At 38.6% G+C, this 20,882-nt stretch overlaps 1 long non-coding RNA gene and 1 pseudogene across 1 annotated transcript; both read right to left on the bottom strand.

Moving 5' to 3' along the window:
• Positions 1-8,754: 8,754 nt before the first annotated feature.
• On the bottom strand, positions 8,755-9,332 carry LOC133621372 (uncharacterized). Its single transcript, XR_009817652.2, has 3 exons — positions 9,267-9,332; positions 9,025-9,130; positions 8,755-8,771 (listed from the first exon to the last, which is right to left on the bottom strand). It is a non-coding gene; the product is annotated as an uncharacterized lncRNA (long non-coding RNA).
• Positions 9,333-18,834: 9,502 nt separating this feature from the next.
• On the bottom strand, positions 18,835-19,566 carry LOC133621454 (alpha-2-HS-glycoprotein-like; annotated as a pseudogene).
• Positions 19,567-20,882: the final 1,316 nt, after the last annotated feature.

The following is a 20,882-nucleotide window of genomic DNA, read 5'->3' as shown; positions in this document are numbered from 1 at the left end:
TAGTCAATCAGTTTGATATTATACGAGTTCAATACACGTAGTCATCATTCACAGGTTTCTTGATCTGCCTTGTGGATCTTCTCAACACGTTCAGGATCGTCAGTCACATCTTCATTTATGTGCTGCATTGGCATTGTTTCACAGTCAGTGGGTGTAGATGAAACCTCGGACTCAGCTGTTGCTTGGTTTGAAACAGTCGGTGTAGATGAAACCTCGGACTCGGCTGTTTCTTGGTTTGGAACAGTCTCTGGAACCCTCAGCAAACTGCGACGATTGCGACGTAGTATCTGTCCTTCTTCACTCCTCACAGTATATGATCGTGGTGATGTTTCTTGAAGAACAGTAGCTTTGGTTTTCCAACCATCAGGACCTTCAATTCTCACTGTGTCACTTGGTGATAGTAGTGGGAGCGATTTGGCTGCTTTGTCATAAAACGACTTCTGCTTTAGCTTTTGTTGCTTTAGCTTCCATTGTACTTTTTGACTCTGCGTTGGTGTAGACATACTTGGTAGCGTAGTACGAAGCTTTCTGTTCATCAGTAGTTCAGAGGGTGACAAGCACACTCAAGAGGTGTCGCTCTGTAGCTAAGTAGTGCTAGGTATGGATCAGAGTTACTATCCACTGCTTTCTTCAAAAGTTGTTTGAGAATATGTACTCCTTTCTCAGCCTTTCCATTTGACTGTGCATACAGAGGGCTTGACGTCACGTGTCTGAAATCATAGTGTTTTGCAAATTGCTGCCACTCTTTACTGTTGAAACATGGTCCATTGTCACTCACCACAGTATGCGGTATACCATGTCTAGCAAATATAGATTTGACATGCGTGATCACACAGTTTGATGATGTGCTTGATAGCAAAGCCATTTCAGGGAAATTAGAATAGTAGTCAATTACAACAACATACTCTTTGCCCTTCAAATAAAACAAGTCCATTCCCACTTTCTGCCATGGTGCAGTAAGAACTTCAGGCAATATCATGGGTTCTTTGGTTTGTTTGTTTCTGTATTTTTGACATGTTGCACATCTACCAATCATGTTGTCAATGTCTTTGTTGATTCCAGGCCAGTATACAGTGTCGCGTGCTCGTCTCTTGCACTTTTCAATCCCTAGATGACCTTCATGGATTCTTTGTAGTATATCCTGCCTCAATGTTTGTGGAATGACTATTCGGTTTCGCTTCAGTAAAAGTCCATCCACAACACTTAGTTCACCTCTAACATGGAAGAACCGTGGGCTGGAACGTGGAGGCCATCCATTCTGCATGTTGGTAATAACACGCTGCAACTCTTCATCTTTTGCCGTTTCCTCAGCAATTTGTTGTGATTTTATGTCTGACACTGGAAGTGTAGCTGACACCATATTCACATGGTTTTGTACATCCTCTTCAGTAGCACTGACGCTGTTTTTCATGGGTGCTCTTGAGAGTGCATCAGCCAGTATCAAGTGCTTTCCAGGTGTGTAGATGAGCTGAAAATCATATGGCTGCATCTTCATCATGAAACGTTGTATTCGTGGTGTCATGTCATTCAAGTTTTTCTTGATGATGGAAACTAGTGGGCGATGGTCTGTTTCTACAGTGAAGGTAGGGAGACCATAAACATAGTTGTGGAAGCTCTGCAGGCCATATGCTAACCCTAGACATTCCTTTTCTATTTGAGCATACCTACATTCAGCCTGTGTCATGGATCGTGATGCATAGGCTACTGGTTTCCAGTGTTCATCATCAGCCTGTAGTAAAACTCCACCCAGTCCATCTTTTGAAGCATCTGTTGACACCTTTGTTTTCTTTGTAGGGTCGAAGAACGTCAGCACAGGTGCAGTAGTGAGTGTTTCCTTCAGTCTCTGCCACTCATTCTCGTGCCTGGACGTCCACTTGAACTCTGTGTCATTGTGAAGGAGTTCACGAATGCAGGATGTTTTCACAGCAAGGTTTGGGATGAACTTGCCAATATAGTTGACCACGCCCAATATACGCTGTACACCTGTCTTGTCTGTGGGACTCGGCATTCTTTGTATGGCGTGTATTTTTTCATCATCAGGTTGAACGCCATGTGCACTGAGCTTGTCTCCCAGAAAAATTATCTCTGACACTCCAAACTGACACTTATTTTTGTTTAATTTGAGTCCATATTGTTGTACTCTTTCCAACACTTTGGTCAGCCTTTCGTTGTGTTCTTTTGCTGTTCTTCCCCACACAGCAATGTCGTCGATGTACGCTCGCACGCCTTCCAAGCCTTCAATGATATGTTCCATTGCTCTATGGAATATTTCTGATGCAGATTTGATCCCAAATGGTAGGCGTTGGAAGCAGTAGCGACCAAAAGGCGTGTTGAAAGTGCAGTATTTGCTACTGTTTTCGTCTAGTTTGATTTGCCAAAAGCCATTTGACGCATCCAATTTTGAGAAATATTTTGCACCAGCCATCTCACTGGCTATTTCTTCACGTTTTGGTATTTGGTAGTGCTCACGTTTTATGTTTTCATTCAAGTCTTTTGGATCCATGCATATTCTTAGATCGCCATTTTTCTTTTTCACACAGACCATGGAGTTTACCCAATCTGTTGGTTCCTCAATTTTCTTTATTACACCCAGTGTTGTCATCCGGTCCAGTTCCTTTTTGAGATGCTCTTTAAGTGCTGCTGGAACTCTTCGCGCTGCATGGACAACTGGACGTGCCTGCTCTTTAAGCTGTATTTTGTATGTAAAAGGTAAAGCACCAAAACCAGTGAACACACCAGCGTAGTTCTGCACTATTGAATCAGTTTCAATTTTTTGAGCCCTCACATCTGTGTTCACAAGATACACTCTTTTCACCAGTCCTAAAACTTCACATGCTTTGTCACCCAATATTGACTCGCGTTCTTCAGTGACAACTGAAAATAGCAGGTAGTGCACTTTTCCTTTTACAGTGACTCTCAATTTGCATGTGCCCAGACTGTCGATGCTACGACCATTGTAGTCTTTCAGTACAACTGTTGTTTTGTGGATTTTCGGTTTTTCTCTCAATTCCTTGATGTCTGACATGTTGATCAAGTTTGCCTTTGCACCAGTATCTAGTTTCATGTTAACTCGAGTTCCATTTATTTGTAGCGGTGCAATCCACTTGTCTTTTTCAACAGCATTGACTACTTCTTCAGTTTTATTTTCACTGTTCACTAGGCCAACAAAGAATGTTTCCCCCAGATCAGTGTCCTCCACTACATTGACAGATTTTTCCTTTTTAGCGCATGGTTTTCCTTTAGCAAAACATTGTTTGGCAAAGTGATTTTTTCCATAGCATTTGGAACACTGCTTACCAAATGCTGGACACCGCTTTGGCTTGTGCTGCGATCCACAGCGCTTGCATTGGAACATGACGTCACTCTTCTGCTGTGCAGGCTGCGACTTCCATCCCCTTGACACGACATACACGTTATCGCCTCCCACGCTGATTGCTGCGGTGGACGCCATTTCACCAAACGTCTTGACGTGCATCTGTGACAATTCTGCTGCATGACAAATTTTAATGGCATTCTCCAACGACAATTCTGTCTCTCTCAACAGTCTTTCTCTGACTTTTTTGTCTTCTATGCCACATACAATCTGATCCCTTATCATAGAGTCCTTCAGTGTAGCAAAGTTGCAAGTTTGTGCTTTCAGCCTCAAATCAGTCACAAAACTGTCAAAACTTTCTCCATGAGCTTGCACTCTTGAACGGAACACATATCTCTCATATGTCTCATTCTTCTTGGGAGAGCAATGACCATCAAACTTGTCAATGACAACATCCAACTTGTTTTTTTCATCTGGATTGTCAAACACAAAAGTGTTGTAAACTTCAATGGCATGTGGGCCTGCTATTGTAAGCAGTAACGCTACCTTCCTTGCATCCGGCTTATCCTGCAGTGCCATGGCCGCCATGTACAGCTGGAACTGCTGCTTGAAGGTGCGCCAATTGCTGTCGACATTTCCACTTAGCTTCAGCTTTTCAGGTGGCTTCAAATCCATGTCGCTTTTCACAATACACCACTTCAATTTTCGTTCACTCCTGGTACCATGTTATGTTATTGTTTTAAATAACACATCGTTGGATGACTTGCAGAACTGTCTTTTAATCACGACCACATATTACAAACGCTACTTCAACACTCGTGCGTACAAGGTGTGTACCTCTCCCAAGAGTCCTACCTGACACATCCTATATATTGGTTCCTAGTCATTTGTAGACTCTTACTACCACCATGTGGTCAAACACTATCATTACAAGGACCTGGCCTACGTAAACACAGGAACCGGAGTTCAATCAATGTGCGCACATAAACATCAACATTAAGTCATCTATCGTTCGACCTTCAATAAATAAGTTACACTTATTATAATATTAGCAATAATACTGCTAACTTTAACAATATTAAACAATCACATGTATGTACAAAATAACAAACACGACAGTACACAGTCACTATGACGGGTGTAACATGAACAATATTAAACAATAGAAATAACAGTGACATCACTATGACGGGTGTAACATGAACATTAAACAATAGAAAATAACAGTGACGTCACTATGACGGGTGTAACATTAACAGTGACGTCACTATGACGGGTGTAACATTAACAATATTAAACAATAGAAAATAACAGTGACGTCACTATGACGGGTGTAACAGTGTCCATTCATTGTCTTTACCGTAGCATAAAAAGTGCAGATGGCCTTAAAACGCCATAACACTCAGTCACCATATGTAAGTACCCAAAATAAAGACTCGACATAAATATAAATTCAATGGGATCAGAAACATTGGAGGAAACGGGATTAAAAGCCGATGCTAACCGCCCATAGACAATACATGGGTACGGCTAGTAGCTACTATTAGCAAACAACTTCACTTACCAACTCTGCTTAATATCTTAACATCGACACACTCTCTCGTCGCAACTCGGCCCTGATGGTCGGCACTTATAAATTTACAATTAGTTGTACAATGTTGGACGGTTGTTTTTACGATATGCAGGCAAACGACAACTTTAAAACATACCGGCTTCAGATGTACCCAGGCTTAGCCACCGCACCTGGCAGCCATCTTGGGACGGTGGATCATATAGAGCGCGATAGGCTGCAGCGGGTCACGTGATAGGCTGCAACAAATCACGTGAGCGCGTGTGTTAAACTCGCGAGATTAAACGTGGAAAGGCCGCAGGTAATATGAAGGGATGCCATGAGAGGAAATATGGCTTATTTGCCACCCGTGTTACACGCACGCCTCCACACTTTGTTTTGTTTAACCCCTTCTTAACTCTGGACATACATTGAAAATACACGCAACCCTAACTCAAAACGCCGGACATTTAAGAAACCCCGCCCGGATCGACACACCCGCAAGAAGAGGCATGTCAGGTGTTGTGCCGCCGGTATTGTGCCGGGAAACGCACCCCTGCCATAGAATTCACCCCCTGACGTGGGAGCGCGTTTACGTCACTCGTCTCGAAAAGTATATCTAAACTCGGCTGTTGGCTGAAATCGCCTCTTTCGGCATAAAAATGTACATAAAGTGAAAGAATCCAAGTTTTCTTTACTTGTGGATGGATTCAAAATTGTGAGCCTTTAATGATTTCGCCGTCATTCAAGTGGCTGAAATCGCCTCTTTCGGCATAATAAAGTACATAAAGTGAAATTATCCTTACTTGTGGATGGATTCCAAATTGTGAGCCTTTAATGATTTCGCCGTCATTAGATCAGATAAGGCGAAAACAATAACCAATTAATATTGGAATATTTGCTGTCCCGAAAATGTAGTATTGTCTACCTTGACAGCTTACTGTAAAGAATATATACACCAAAGTAAACCTCTAAGTACTTTTTTAGAGACATCAAGGAGAACGAATGTTTGCTAGGCTGCTTCATTCGACGTGTTGTCGTGATCCAATACTCGTATTTTAAAAATATGACATTTTCTTTAACTTTAAGAAGCTCATGGGTGGATGGATGAATACATAAATGAATGCATCTGATATCTACCATTGATTTGGTTTTAAGAAGTTTCAAATTGAACATTCACAAATAACGTTACCAAAAGTACCCTAAGTACCAGAGGCGGAGTTATGGGGGGGTGCATTTCCCACCTGCCTGAGAATGCACCCCCCATCTATCTCTGGCTAGGAAGGTCATAGAGACATGACACTCACCCTGGTGACTCATCATAGCCCCACCCTGTATTCACTGAAAACCATGTGATGATCGGACTACCAGAAGTGGAGTTATGATGGGGGTGCATTTTCCACCTGCCATAGAATGCACCCCCCATCTATCTCTGGCTAGGAAGGTCATAGAGACATGACACTCACCCTGGTGACTCATCATAGCCCCCCCCCCTGTATTCACTGAAAACCATGTGATGATCGGACTACCAGAAGTGGAGTTATGATGGGGGTGCATTTTCCACCTGCCATAGAATGCACCCCCCATCTATCTCTAGCTAGGCAGGTCATAGAGACATGACACTCACCCTGGTGACTCATCATAGCCCCCCCCCCCACCCCCCCTGTATACACTGAAAACCATGTGAAAATTGGACCACCAGAAGTGGAGTTATGATGGGGGTGCATTTTCCACTTGCCTGAGAATGCACCCCCCATTTTCAGGCAGGACGTTCAGGCCAGCTGCTTGAGAATGCACCCTTTATGTTTTTCTTGGTATGTACAGTATCCCCAGCTCTTGGTACATGGGACTTCTCTAACAAAGTTTACGTCACAATAGAGGTAAAGTCCCTGTCACACCAGACATCATAAATACATCGGTATTACGATAATATAATCTAAAACCAGTCTTGTAATTAAATAGTTTTTTTCAGGTCAGAGGAGAAGAAATATAATTTCTTATCAAACAAGGTATAATGCAATTTCTTTTAATACAAACAAATAACAAAATCCACCCATAATTAAATATTTTATATATACAATATTCAAAGTCAAACATCAAATAAAGTGAACACAAAGACAATCAAAATAGAACACTTTTTTGTAATAAAATGTAACTCATAAAAAACTATACATCTATAAACAGAATTATATATTGGGCAGAAGGTGATAACATAAATATAGATTAATACTTCCAACACTCCATCCCTCATCATGAACACGCAGGGCACAGGTAATCCCCATCCACATCTGGCCTCAGGACACACTTGTGGTGAAACCACCTATCACAGATGTCACAGCAGATGTAAGGTGGGGGGAGAGGATGGAGGTGAGGAGGCAGATAAGTTGGGCCATTAAATGTATATAAATTCCGGATTTAAATAATTCATCATTATCACTGTTACAGCTCCATATCGAGACTTCACAGCCACAGAATCCACTTGCTCATACTACACATGAAATGGACTGAGACCTTTTTCCAGCTTCTGAATGAAATGAGGGAGTAGGTCATGGAAGAGTTCAGTAAACTGTTCCGTATTTGTTGGTTTCACTAACATTTGTAGGGCTTATTAAATTTTTTTTACCTCTTTATCATTCAACCAATTTGTACACAAACACATTAAAACAGAAGGTACACTGTTTGAACTCATACGCATTATGCATTGTCACCAAAATACATTTTTCATTTTACTACAACAATGATGTTATCTACACCCTGCTATTTCACAGCCTGACTGTATTGCACAGTGAAAACGTACCCATTGAGGTTATCGCTCTCCTCCATCCCACAGCTGTGACAGACCTTGCTGAGATCATCTGTTCCGAAAAAGAGTATGCATCAATATTCACTCTCGAATTTCTTCAAATATCTTGCTGAAATTAAAATAAACTCCAGTAATATGTAATTGTATTAGGCTGTCCTGATTATTTGATTTAATCTGTGCCATCAATATTTTTTATGGTTTAAAAATGTTAGTGGCAAACCTCATTTGAAATAAGTCATCATTTACCGAGAAATATTTACATGTTAGAATCTGTTTTTAAATGTGTTAAAGTAAAGCAATATGTTAAGCAGTCAACCAATTTTCAAATGCTTAAAATCAAGACTGTCTTGTATTACCTAGACCAGGGGTCCCGAAACTACGGCCCGCGGGCCGGATCCGGCCCCCAGCATCCAAAATCCAGCCCACAGGAAGTCCCAAGTTAAACAAAAAGTTTTTATTTTTAATTTTTTAATTTTTATTTTTTGTAATTTTTTTTTAAATCTTTCTTTTCTAATCCATTTAATACCGCTTGTTACTCTTGGTGTCTCCTAGCCGCTCAGGCAAATCATATTGTCTAAAAATGAATTTTCCCATCGATAACGTGACAATGTTAAATGTTGATGAACATCAATGTTAAAAGACAAAACAGATTATAAAGACCACACACACAATTTCTTTAAACCCAATGCGGCCCCCGAGTCAAAAAGTTTGGGGAACCCTGACAGAGGGTTAAAAGAAAGTGAGACAGTAGGACCCAGAGGACCCCTTCCACACATGCACTATTAATGTTACTTAATTCCAGAATATCCAGCATTTATAAATTGGTACAATATAGTGTCTTGTACCAAGGTTATGGGCCATTTCAGGTTTGAACTAAGCATTCGGATACAGTGCTGTATATTCCTCTATTATGATTTACCCCCTCCTCTGTCATTTCAACTGAAGGGCATGGGATTTAAAACAGCTCAAACATTAATATTGATCTGCTAAAAATAAAATTCACCTGTTTCTTGGAGGACAGTGGCAATATCCAGTCTCAAATTGTTCACAGCCGTAAGATGCGTCTCAATGTTAATTGGCTGCCCTTTCAATATTTTCTCTGCAAACTAAAAAATAACTTAGGTTAGCGTATTAGCATCTTAAGATAAATTCATAAACTAGCAAGATGCTAAGATCCATGTTTTTACTTTGAGCAACATATGAATATACGCAAGTTATTCTTGTTAACATCAAAATTTTGGACTACTTAATGGTACATATCACAAACATGTAAGAAACCAGGTCATGGATTTCTCCTATGAAAAAAGGTAATGACCTTGAGGTTGTCCACATTGTTTCAGTAGTTTACAGTACACTTACTTTTAAGGCCAGGACACCACATTATGTGCCATCTTGCTGGCGTACATGGGCCAGGGTGCTGCATGCCCACCTTGTCACATTGCAGTCTTTCTTTCGCATAAAGCCCCTTAATGATAGAAATATTACTTGTAAAAAAAACTATTGCACCATTGTCATTTAGCAGCTCTTAGAGCTGCTTTTTGTCTGACGTTATAGTGCAAGTACTATGTATCAGACATCATCCTTTAATGGAAAAAAAATACCTTGTTGACTCCAGGCATCTCTGAATGTTCCTTTTAGATTCCCCCAATGGATCCAAAAAAGGCTTCTCCTCTCATGTGGGTAGATGACCTTTGTGTTTTTAACATGGAAACAAGATAAGTGAGGCACAAACCTATTAGACAGATTAATCTGTAAGATTGAAATGGTACATGAAAATCTTTTAGACTTCAGAAATGGCATTTGAAAGGGAGTTCAACCCTTGAAAGTATAGAGGGCCTTCAAAACCACTGATACAAATCTTATAAAAGCAAGATTTGCACAGTACTTCTCATCTCACCGTCAACATCCAGTGGTGGTGTTCATTCATGATTCCCACAAGGATGGAGAATGCCATTGGATTCAGCTGTAAATAAGAGGAACTAATGAAAATGTATTGCATAATCAAAGAAACGAATTCCATGTGCATAACAGTCCCCTATACATACTGTCCGGAGTCTTGGTATTTTCCCTAGCCAAATTGCAGTCATCGAAAAACTGTCGATGACACCAGCCTCTCCTGCACTTGTTTTATTGTGGTTCCTCACAAGACAGGTGAGGTAGGCATTGATTACCTATGAAAGATTGAAAAATAAATTAATTGTGCGTGAGACATGCAGTTCCATATGTTGACTGACTGTGTGTAAATGCTACATATATTCAGTATCAACTAATTTTGCCGGTCACCAAATTGCAATTTATGTATTATTAACTTTATTAATAGAAAATAATCCTGATTAAAATGTGTATAGTCCAGAATTGCACATATATGAAGTGATGTAAAGGCATCAGACAAAAATGACAGCATAATACCTCGCTCTCAAGCTCCTGGCTGGGACCAACCTTCTGGATGTCCCAAAAATACAATTGAAACTTTGCAATCTTTGAAAGAAGGACATGGGCATTCTTCCCTGCAAATGCCTCTTTCACATCTGCAGAAGATGAACCATATCAAACCATGAAACATGCTGTATTCATTAACCTTTTATTATAACATAAAACCCCTTCTCAAACATATTTTCCATTTCAACCACAATTCTTAAAAATGTTACGATTTCCTTTTCTGAAAATTATGAGTTGCTTTACGCTCATAACTTTTTTTTTCCAACTGAGTAAGCACAGAATGACAAAAAAAAAAAAAAACTTACATTTTTGGATTTAAGTTTTTTTATATTTTTGAGTTTTTTCCTCTACCTCTCCAAAACAAGCAGCTGGAGGTGAGGAGGCTGGTGGAGGTGCTGTTATGGTGGATTTGGCCAGACGAATGACGGTGGGGCGGTGTGTCTTTGCTGGATATGAAGCAGCGGGTGTCTGAGGTGGTGTAGAAGAGGTTGTGGAAGACTGTATTTGATGAGGTATACGCGACACTTAAAGCCTAACCTTGATGAGGTGGTCAATGTTCACCCTCCGGAAAACTTTACCATTTTGTCCTTCCAGATCTGCACTTTTTCCCTCCAGTGCTGTTACTATGTACGGGCCCAGGAAGTTTGCCTCCAACTTCCCACCCTTCCTCTGCTGGTTCCTGACTTTCTGCCGCCAGACCTGCTCTCCAACTTTAATATTTGCCCTAGGTGCACCTGTTGTCAGCCTCCGCCTGGTGCGCTCCTGCTGCTTTGCCACATTGCTGAGCACAATAACCCTCACGCTCTCCAGCCGCTCTGTCCTCCCCCAGAGCTTCCTCTACCACAATGGCCTCAACACTGCTGTCCAACTGAACAAAAAAGTATTTTGCAGGAATTTTTTTCAAATGTTTTTCACAGGAGACAGTGTAGCTTGTTTGCCTTTGCATTAACACTGTTTCCAGTTGCATTTACAGAGCAGTTTCTATTGAAACTCGTAATCAAATCATGGTAGGATTTCTTCACTAACCCTGTAGTGCTTATGGACCTCTGATGGGTAGCGGGGCCTCTCTCCCAAACATCGAAAAAAAGGGGGAGTATGACGTCATTTGTTTTTTGGTTCGGAGTCCAAACATAATGGCATCTAGGTATTCGTCCCAAGTTTCAGGTTTTGTGCCCACAAGTTTGCTGAGCGCCCTGGAAAATAAAACATTCAAATTTTAAATTACAATTTGCATTTGTCAAAAACCCCACAATTGAATTGTACTAGCGTAAACTGAAGACCACATAGATCATATTTAATGAATAGATTGACCCCAGAAAAGGTAGGAGCTATATTTCCTTCACCTTTGGATGGTCCCATTCATCCTCTCCACCAAACCATTAGTCTGAGGATGGTAGGGGGCACAGAGGCTCCGCTGGATGCCCAGCTTGGCACACACACTCCTGTTAATCTGTAAATGTAGAGTGCACATACTGTATGTCTTAGGATATGTAGCATTTTGTATTAACCACAGAAAAGTTTATGTAAAAATGAATGTGGGAACACTAATATTTGGAAGCTGTTACAATGTACACATGAATTCAGTCAAATAGTTGTCGTGGTTTCCATATTTACCGCATTGACAAATTCTGTGCCTTGGTCCGTCAATATCCTTTTTGGTGCCTCAAACTGATGAAAAATGTTTATAATGCATTCGGTCACCTCTGCCGCATTTTTGGATTTGAGTGGATAAGCCTGTGGCCATTTAGTAAAATAATCAATCATGACACAGATATATTGATTGTCATTTTGGGTTTTTTTTCCCACCAGGTCCATGCCTATAAGCTCAAATGGGTGTTTGACCTGAAAAAGTAGAATAAAGAAGATCAGATTAGGAGCAGGATCATTGGAGACAGTTTAATAATTTATTGGGTGTAAATAAATACAAATATCAAAATCTATTTTAATATGTTAACATGCTGTTGTGTAGTAGTAATTAACCTGTTTTTACAGCTTCCTCTGTGACCCTCGGACTCAGAGCAAAGCCATGGAAGAAAATATATATATAAAATATATTTACCTTTATAGGTGTGTATTCCACCTCCTTTTTTGGGATGGCTGGCCTGGCAAACGGTACAATCGGCCAATTGCAAAGAACACAATTCATATGAACAACGTTACCATCAGCTGGCAACATTTGGTGACTGTCATTTCATATTGTGTAATAAAGGAAACTTGTAGTAGGATTAGATAAAAAGCGAATTTGCTTCAAGTGTCATTGAATTACCCATTTATCAATGTCCGCGACCATTCCAGGCCAGAAATATCACCTGGGAATGGCGTCTCGGGTCTTTTTTTGTCCCGTGTGGGCTCCTATGGCACTGGCATGGAACTCAGTGAAGACATCATTGGCCTCTTTTCTGTCCACACACAACCTGTTTTTTGGAGGGTCTGGTCACACCGATGTAGTACATTTCCTCTCCTAAGAAATACATTGGAAAATATATCAACCCCAAGAAACATTTTCTTGTGAAGGTTGCTACATCCAGATGGGTTTGTTATCATGTTGAGACACCCAATGTTAAAGATGAATTGGATAAATAAAAATTTGCCATGGAGGGCTCAATGTTCAGCTGCAACTGCATGAAATGTTAAAAATTTCCTGAAGAAAAGTTGTATCAAGTAAAATGATTTGCAGAGAATCCTTTAGCAAAATAAAAAAAAAATGGAGACACAGGCAAAGGAAATATTATCGCAACAAGAGATTCTTGTGTAAGATTTCCTGCAATAACCATTGTCCATCCTTACCTAAGGCACCACTTACCCATAATCAGGGTCACAGGTGGTGCTGCAGCCTATCCCAGCAAATATTGGGCAAGGTAGGAAAACATCCTGGGCAGGTAACAAGTCCATCACAGGACACACACAATTGACTCACACGTTCAAACCTAGGGGCCTACTTTTAAATAGTGTCTTCTAATAAAATAATATGAAGGATTTGGAAGTGGATTTAAAATACAATGACAGGGAAGTTAAGTAAACAATTATAACATCTTTAAAAATGATTGATAACACAATTATATAATACCATTATTGTCACATTTCGAAGACTGTGCACAGAGAAGAGGATGATTGCTTTCAAAATTGAGCTACAAAAGCAAGATTGGGACAATGTGTACAATGAAAATGAGGTTGATGAAGCATATGAACATTTCTTAAACAAGTTCATAATACTTTATAACAAACATTGTCCATGGATACAACTCAGTAATAAGCAGAGAAAGAATAATCAACCATGGATGACAAAAGGATTAAAAAATGCTTGTAAGAAGAAGAATACACTATATAGGAAATTTATAGCACAAAGAACTACAGAGGCAGAAATTAAGTACCGGTACAAAAAGTATAAAAACAAGTTAACATACATACTACGATTATGTAGAAAAGAATATTACAGTGAATTATTGGACAAGAACAAAACTAATATGAGAGCAACATGGGGCATCCTCAATAGCATTATTAAAAATGGCACTAAGAGGGACTACCCTCAATACTTCTTAGACGGAAATAAAAAAAATGACAACATAAAGGAAGTAGTTGAAAGCTTCAATAATTATTTTGTAAATATTGGATCAAAATTGGAAGAAAGGATTCCAGACCCAGTTTCAATTGAGGATGATACCATAGAGCGAAATCCCAACTCCATGTTCCTCAGTAATGTGACACAGGAGGAAATAGTTAATCGTGAAAAAATGTAAATCTAAGACTTCAACTGATAGTAATGAAATTGATATGGAAACGATAAAAAAGGTTATTGAAGAGATCTCAGGACCATTAATGTATATTAGTAACCTATCATTTCAAACAGGTACATTTCCAAACAAAATGAAAATAGCTAAAGTTGCACCAATTTACAAGACTGGCGACAAACATCAATTTACAAACTATAGACCTGTTTCCTTACTTCCACAATTTTCTAAAATCATTGAAAAACTGTTCAATAACAGATTAGAGAGTTTCATAAATAAAAATAGAATACTCGAAGAAAATCAATATGGATACAGAGCTAATGTTTCAACTTCGATGGCTTTAATTGAAATTACCAATGCTATAGATAATAAAAAATGTGCGGCAGCAGTTTTTATGGATCTAACTAAAGCATTTGACACAATTAATCACAATATTTTAATCAAAAAACTAGAACGATATGGCATCAGAGGGTTAGTCTTAAACTGTATAAGAAGTTATCTAATGAACAGGAAACAATACGTGAAGGTAGGCGAACACACCTCTACAACGCTAAATATATCCTGTGGTGTACCTCAGGGATCAATACTAGGACCTAAATTATTCAATCTATATATAAATTACATTTTGTAAAGTTACAAAAGATTTAAAGTTAGTATTATTTGCGGATGATACAACAGTGTTTTGTTCAGGAGAGAACACACAGAAGATACTACAAATAATAACAGAAGAAATTAAAAAATTAAAAAGATGGTTTGACAAAAACAGACTATCGTTGAATCTCAGTAAAACTAAAATAATGCTATTTGGTAAGAGTAGAAGAGAAAGTCAAACAAATACAAAGACGGAATAGAAATTGAAAGAGTAAATGAAACCAAATTTCTAGGTATAATGATTGATGATAAATTGAACTGGAAATCTCACGTAAAAAATACACAACATAAAGTAGCAAGAAACACGTCAATAATGAATAAAGCAAAACATGTTCTAGACAAAAAATCACTTCATATTCTCTACTGCTCACTAGTGTTACCATATCTGAGTTACTGTGTAGAAATATGGGGAAATAATTACAAAAGTACACTTCATTCATTAACGGTGTTACAAAAAAGATCGGTTAGAATAATACATAATGTTGGATATAGAGAACACACAAATCCTTTATTTATTGAATCAAAGATACTGAAATTCTACGACAGTGAATTTGCAAACAGCTAAAAATATACACAAAGCAAACTATAACCTGCTACCCAAGAATATACAACAATTCTTCTCAAAAAAAGAGGAGAAATATAATCTTAGGGAGAAATGTAATTTAAAACATTTGTATGCACGTACAACACTTAAGACCTTCAGTATATCAGTATGTGGAATTAAATTATGGAATGGATTAAGCAAAGCAATCAAACAATGTACTAATATGATCCACTTCAAGAAACTCTTCAAACTTAAAGTGTTTACAAAGTACAAAGAAGAAGAACCATGATAAACATTCTGAATTTATTTAACTCATCCATTCTTTCACTCACAAAATAATCTTACTTATCTCAACATATGAAATGTAACTTACTTCACCAATTATTTATTTACTTATTTTATTGTGATTACTTATGGAGTATATTGTGAATAAATTGAGAACAGGAAGTGAACAAAAGTTTTAGCAACTGTTATGTAAAAGAAAAGGGGTAGGATTAAATAAGCTCTGCTTCTTCCTACTCCTTTTCGAACATGTTGAAAAGAGAAACTGGAGATTGTGATGTATCATGTTGTATGCTTGCATGTTCGAAATAAACTCAAACTCAACTCAACAGTGTGCAAGTTCTGTATCTGCAAATATATTATTGGTTTTCATATGTTTTTCACATTCCCAGGGGAATAACAAACACATGTCAGAAAGAACATGCGTTCAAATGCCAAACTGGTCAGAAAAACTCTAGCGCCAACATATATCGCTCTAAGTAGTTTACCAAGTGTCTTGGATAATACTTGGGGAGTCAATCCTGCATAGTTACATAGCTAAAGGTAGGCCAATATGACATGTGACTTCTTCAAATCTCTTGAATATAAAAGTTTCTGAAAATGCCACTCACCTTCAACATTGTACCTTGCGGACTTTCGGCGAATTTCATTTTTTTCTACTTTGGAGATAGCCGTTGAATAAATAACTTTTGTTTTATAGTCGAAAATAGCTCTGTACAGCGAAGGATCGATTTCCACTAGTAAATTAAAAAGGTGAAAACAACATTGGGCTGATGTTTGAATCTAAGGGAGAGAAAAAACAATGCTTAAAAATGTGTAAAAGAGCATTTTAATTATGTTTTGATAATGCTATCTTGAAACCACTTTGGACATTTGCCAAACTATCGATTTTCCTCAGGATCTGAAAGCAATCTATTAAGTGAGACAACACGTCGAATGAAGCAGCAAACATTCGTTCTCCTTGATGTCTCTAAAAAAGTACATATAGAGGTTTACTTTGGTGTATATATTCTTTACAGTATAAGGTAGACAATACTACATTTTCGGGACAGCAAATATTCCAATATTAATTGGTTATTGTTTTCACCTTATCTGATCTAATGACGGCGAAATCATTAAAGCTCACAATTTTTAATCCATCCACAAGTAAAGAAAACTTGGATTATTTCACTTTATGTACATTTATATGCCGAAAGAGGCGATTTAAAAGAGGCAATTTCAGCCACTTCGGTCATTACAGCAGAGTTTAGATATACTTTTCGAGACGAGCGACGTAACCGAGTGACTTAAGCGCGCTCCCGCGTTATGGGGTGCATTCTATGGCAGGGGTGCGTTTCCCGGCACAACACCGGGGAAAAGAGGACGTATGGTCAGCCTAGCCTAGGTTTAAGAATAAACTTAAACATTTCCAACAATATGAATGAAATAAAATTTAAACAATCCATCCTAATTATAAGAATAAACTTAAACATCACTGATAACTTTTTAAATTTACTTTCAGTCAACCTAAACAATTTTGTAAACATCAGTGAAATTATCTTCTTTAAACATTCTCAGTACAAAACACTACTTTCCCTTGGTTTCCTCACCAGTTGCGTCTTCTGAGTCCACACAGGAGCTGTCTTCCTTCCTCTTAGCAGCATGTCAAAAAGGAGTGACTGACTGAAGCTCAAACATTTTTGAGCATGTGCTCTGAGCAGGTGAACAGGTGAATTCAATCAAAGCAATCTGTTGGAAGCAGGTGGAGATGTTCAGCCCTCAGCTCTCACTGTTGCCCCTTCAGGCCTGGAGTGTGCTCTACATGCTGCTCTGTACTTTGACTTGACAATATGTAATATGTACAATATACACACTGCAAGTATATATATAATGTAGTAACATACACTTTCATACAAATATGTAATATGTACAATATACACACTGCAAGTATATATATCATGTAGTAACAGACACCTTCATAACAAAATGTAATATGTACAATATACACACTGCACATATATATATATATGATGTAGTAACAGACACCTTCATAACAATACGTAACATGTACAATATACACACTGCACGTATATATATATATATATATATATATATATATATATATATATATATATATATATATATATATATATATATATATGCCATCATCATATTTCCCTTCCTAAACTTGATTTATTTATTTTAATTCAACTGTGTGTCCTGTGTTCTGTATGTTAACTATAATGAACAACAAATTACTTAATTTTGCTGTCATAGTGATCAAGAGTCACAGATTCATTTTTTATTTTAATGATTGTTTATAATGCTCGTGGCAGTCATGTGACCATCAACTGGTGAGCCTTTTAACTTAATTTTGTTTCTTACATCCAATCATGCACTAGCCTGGCTGCTAGTCTGTTAATGACACTTGTTCTTTTAAAGGGGAACTGCACTTTTCTGGAATTTTGACCATCATTCACAATCCTTATAAAAGACATGACGACGTACAGTACAGTATAGTACAGTAATATGGCAATCTGAAAGGTTTGAAACAGTAGCCTTTCGGCATACCTTGGTAAAATGTCTCCTCTTTAGTTACATTAGTCTGCTAAGCATGCTCTACCTATTTTCACCAGTATAACCATTGCTAGCGTTGGTTTTAGTCTTTGTTTTCTGATAGTACTGACAATAACCATGTGATTGTTGTGATATTGTATGCAGGCATGACCTACTTCTTCCTGAAAATAGCCTCATTTCTGTGTAAAATGTGTTGGTTAGAGATTTGTTATTAACAAACCACTTGTCTATTCAGCACCTCAACCCCTAGTAAGAGGCAGTGGAAGTTTGAAGTTTTTTGGAGTAGTCCAGTCCATCCAGCTGGACTTGGCTGCGTATCTGCCAACCTCAGTCAGGGAGAGGGGGAGGGGACTACAGAACTTTGACCCTGATTGCAGTACCATTTCTGGCCACACAATTACATATGGCTCCTTTAAATGTAGCTTTGATGAAGCAAGCTACTTTTGCCGTTCAGCTTGTAGTATAGCTTGCTACAATTCTCTGGGGAGAGCTTAGCTACATTTAATCAAGAGTAACTTGTAGCTTAGCTTACTACATTTTCCAAGTAGCTTGCCCGTCACTGACTCTGCGTCTGCTCGTTTTACCAGCAATGTGACGAGGGCGCGCAGTCATGTCCTTAAAAAAAATACTACAGGTATTTTTCAGAAGCAGTATGTTACTGTTTTTAATTCATTAGTATTAGTATTAATTAGTACAACCCTGTCCGGAATTGATGGTAATTGTTGATTTTCATTCTGTGTTCAAGTTGAATGATCTGACGTCTGGTGTGCCTGATAAAGCACCCGAGGAGAACGTGCCGGAGCTCCGAGAGGTGCAAAGCTCCACTCAGAGAACGGTCAAACGAGTCACACGTTTGCAGATCCGGGATCTACCCACACATCGGACGAGTTTAGGGCCAGAAGAAGAGAGAGGATCTGGAATTCCAATCTTTTTATTGACTCGCCATGTGCGGCGATAACAAGGCGCACCTTAAACCGCCTCTTGCTGCGGCAGTTGTACGGCGAGAGGGAAGGGACAAATCTGGTGGAGAGCCGGGTCAGTGTTGGTCAGCTGAGAAGTGCTCAGCTGTCCAGCTTCAGGACTTTGGTGGAAGGACGACCCGCACTGGGGCTCCACCTCGCCAGGCCCGAGGGCGGTAGAGTCCTACCACGCAGTTGGTGTGATAATGATCAAATAATGAACGCACCTTTAAAGTGTGGACTTACTTTGGCTGGGAATAATTCACACTGTGGCGATGGAACTCCATTCTTGGAAGAATAGGATGTTGAGCAAACGGCGTGTTGCTGTAAGACAAAAGTCAGAGAAGATTCCATGACGAGACAAAAAGATGCTTTAGCATAATAGCACTAGCATGTTTGGGCACTGGAACTTACAGCTCTATGGGGGCAGCGAGGCGTGCAGGCCTCCGGGGCGATGCGGGAGTCTTTGGGACAGTTTGTCTCAACCAGGATGAACTTGGGGTAGGTCATCGTGCCGACGGAAGGGATGTACTGCGTCAGGATGGAAGCCCGTGTTAAACGCCTCTCGCCGCACGCAAAGAGGAAGTACTCACCCCGCTCAGCACACGTCCAACTTCCAGCAGAGCAAAGTAATGCTGGTTGTTGGACTCCTGGTTGTATTTCTGCACCGCCTCCTGGAGCGCCTTCACCGCGACGGGTCGTTAAGCGGTCGCATGCGAGGGCAGTCAGGACACATCATCATGTCATCACTGGAATGTGCTGCACACAAAACTCAGATCAATACCAACAAAATATCGATGACAAAAGCCAGAAGCAGTGAAGTTGTGTAAATGGTAAATAAAAAGAGAATGCAACAAATCATTTTCCTTCAAAGACAAGATATTTCATGTTCACACTGAGAAACGATGTTATTTTTTGCATATAATCATAAACTTAGAATTTAATGGCAGCAATACATTGCAAAAAAGGCGTTTTTACCAGTGTATTACATGGCCTTTCCTTTTAACAACACTCAGTAAAGGTTTGGGAACTGAGAAGTGGAATTAGTTCCCATTCTTGCTTGATGTACAGCTTAAGTTGTTCAACAGTCTCCCTTCTCATATTTTAGCCTTCACACATTTTCAATGTCTGGACTACAGGCTAGTACCCACACTCTTTTACTATGGAGCATTGTCTTGCTGAAATAAGCAGGGGCGTCCATGAAAAAGACATTGCTTTGATGGCAACATATGTTGCTCCAAAAGCTGTATGTACCTTTCAGCATTAATGGTGCCTTCACAGATGTGTAAGTTACCCATGCCTTGGTCACTAATACACCCCCATACCAGAAAAATGGGCTTCATGGTCGAGTCCATTACTCCAAATTACTTTGTTCCAGAAGTTTTGAGGCTTGTCTCTGTGCTGTTTGGCGTAATGTAAGCGGGGTACTTTGTGACATTTGCGCAGAAATTGCTTTCTTCTGGAGACTCCACCATGCAGCCAATTTTTCTTTAAGTGCCTCCTTATTGTGCACCTTGAAACAGCCACATGAGCAGAGGCTACTTTTTATTTATTTTTTTTAATTTTTTTTTTTATAAACCTTTATTTATAAACTGCAACATTTACAAACAGCTGAGAAACAATAATCAAAATAAGTATGGTGCCAGTATGCTGTTTTTTTTCCCAATAAAATACTGGAAAGGATAGACATGTAGTTTGTCTCTTTTATCCGATTATTAATTGTTTAATCGAAGTAATAATCGACAGATTCATCGATTATCAAATTAGTTGTTAGTTGCAGTCCTAATATGTATGTATATATATATGTATATATATATATATATATATATATATATATATATATGTATATATATATATATATATATATATATATATATATATATATATATATATATATATATATTATATACATATATATATATATATATACATATATATATATGTATATATATATATATACGTATATATATGTATATATATATATATATATATATATATATACATATATATATATATATATACATATATATATGTATATATATATATATATATATATAT

Source organism: Nerophis lumbriciformis, linkage group LG21, assembly GCF_033978685.3.
Source record: "Nerophis lumbriciformis linkage group LG21, RoL_Nlum_v2.1, whole genome shotgun sequence".
NCBI lineage: Eukaryota > Metazoa > Chordata > Actinopteri > Syngnathiformes > Syngnathidae > Nerophis > Nerophis lumbriciformis.
This window is presented reverse-complemented; position numbering and strand designations above follow the sequence as displayed.